The 2,370-nt window shown below is 36.1% G+C and overlaps 1 long non-coding RNA gene across 1 annotated transcript; it reads left to right on the top strand.

Moving 5' to 3' along the window:
* The first annotated feature begins 863 nt into the window (after window positions 1-863).
* Window positions 864-1,661, top strand: LOC129774936 (uncharacterized). Its single transcript, XR_008742812.1, has 3 exons — window positions 864-1,050; window positions 1,109-1,290; window positions 1,354-1,661. It is a non-coding gene; the product is annotated as an uncharacterized LOC129774936 (long non-coding RNA).
* Window positions 1,662-2,370: the final 709 nt, after the last annotated feature.

The following is a 2,370-nucleotide window of genomic DNA, read 5'->3' as shown; positions in this document are numbered from 1 at the left end:
TGATAACAAAAGTCCCCCTACTTTCATGTATTTGCAATGCCGATTTCCCCAAGGCTGCTTGGTTTTGATGGCTGTGTTAGGGAAACCGTAAATCGGGCCAATCAAAACGATGCAGTTAGGGCGTTTAGATAACGCCTAATATTTTACAGTTATTCAATTGTTTATCTAATGAAAAACAACATTTTGTTAGTTGCGATAGATGCGTAGAAATATTCCCTATCAAGTGATGCAAACATCTCTCCTATCCAGTACGAAATGTTCGAGCTATAAGCATTCGAAATCTTTCATTTTTTCCTGCATGTTCTGTGTTTAGGTTTTCATTTTACCCTCCATATATTCCGGTTAGACGTAGTCCCACGTCAAAAAACCTTTTCGGGTTCACGAATGAGGCGTTTGTTGGTGTACGTTCTTCTTCTTTCTTTGTTTTTAAGAGGCTTTAAACTTTGCCGTTCATTCGCCTCTACCTGGTGTACGTTATAGAGTCTGATTTGTTTATATTTGCGATGACAAATGTACAGTATCGACGTCTGGTGGCGATATTAGTGTAAAATTATAGAAGTTTGAATTAAAATTTCTACTTCATGTTGTTTGACTACCTAACACATGTAGTCCTGACACTTACTTAACCATTTGTCAATACAGTTCCTGTTTGTTCCACAAATAATTACCATTATAACAGGGGATAGTAACTTCAAGCAAAAAAGTGGGACCGATTCGAGATTGCTTTTATGTAAACAGTGAACTTTTTTTAGGCCATCTACACACTAGGCAACCTAAGTTGGAAAGCAACTTAACGAATATGTCAAATAAGATGAGAGCATGTGTAATCAAATGAGAGCATACACACTAGGCAACTGGCAACTTAGGTCGGACCAACTTTTTCGATTCAACCTAGCATGTCGAGTCGCGCGCGATTTGTGTCGACAACTTTTTCGTTCAATTGCTGTTGACGTTTTGATTTCTGCGTTCATTGAATTTCAATATCTGTCAGTGGTGATGCAAAACAGTGTTTACAATATTGGGGCATCTGTTTCTATGAACGAACGAGATGTAAGTATTTTGCTACTTTGGTTTAGTTTATATATAATATATATTCGTTTGACGATAGGAAATGCCATCAATATGCAAGTTCTCTTGATATACCGTCCGGGAAGAGTGCTGAATTGGTCAAGGATGCGTATAATATTGGAGATTGAGCAAGAAGCACAGAATCCGCTGGATGTGTTTTTTCCAAGTTAACAGCAATTGTTGCTGAATGTTGTTATCAGCGAGCCGAAATAAGTATGTTAGGTAAATATGTCACCTTTAGCTTGATGCCGTCGGTTATAATAATGATTCAACAAATACCAACAGATAGCCTAAGATTGGATAATTCTGGTCAGATTTCCCGGGAAACCGTTATCATCCCTGATTCTCGATTGTACCATGTGCGAAGGTGCGGTCTGCGAATATGTGACCCTTAGGAGAATTTTTCATATTTAGCGTTAGTGTATACATAAATCATTCTTTAGAATAATTGTTGAAAATTTTTTTGTTTTCTTTATATAATTCTTTTCGGCTGTATTCTTATTTCAATGATTTTTTTATGTTTGTAAATATTGTTTGCTGGTTTGTGGTATTACTCCAACGAAAAATAAATATATACATCCATTTTTTAGAAATATTTAGAATTTAGAAAAAAAGCAGAACCGCAAAGAAATTCTGAAATCTATTGTACACACGAAGGAATATTAACACAACGATACATTTTTTAAATAAAAATGGTATTATTGTTTGATATATGAGATGAAACACCTTCGAATAAAGTACATCCAGGAATGCCAGATAAGCAGATTTTTTTTCTGCTATAGTGTAAATTGTATTTCAAATGTGCCCTTTTGATTCTATTGTAGTTTTAAGAAGCCGCGTATGCATTCAATTTGATTCGATGATTTGTGAAATTAAGTTTTGACGTAGGACTACGTCTTTCATTTCTATACCGGGGTGTAAAATCAAAGTTTCGAAAACGAAAGCGTTACGCCGGAGACCGAGATTTTGAGCGGTAATAGCTCCTAAACAACTGAACGAAATGGTATGATAAACACTTCATTCGAAAGATAAAATGTCTACGCGTAATATACTTGTTACATTTTCATACAAAAACTTGTTTCAATAGCCTTAAAATTGCTTTCAAAACAGGCTATTGAAACCACCAATCTATATATAAGCGCTCGTTATAATTGAACAGCGACTGGAGTATGTTGTCGCTGTTGTGATGAAGCTAATTTCGTTTATCATGAAAGCGTTGATGAACGGTGTTACCAAGAGCCTGTTTGTACACTTTAGGCCAGAAGGGAATCCATCAGGAGGAGAGTGATGCCACGGTTCCGC

The sequence above is a fragment of the Toxorhynchites rutilus genome, chromosome 3 (genome assembly GCF_029784135.1).
Source record: "Toxorhynchites rutilus septentrionalis strain SRP chromosome 3, ASM2978413v1, whole genome shotgun sequence".
Lineage (NCBI taxonomy): Eukaryota > Metazoa > Arthropoda > Insecta > Diptera > Culicidae > Toxorhynchites > Toxorhynchites rutilus.
The sequence above is the reverse complement of the archived record's forward strand: the minus strand, read 5'-3'. Positions and strand labels throughout refer to the sequence as shown.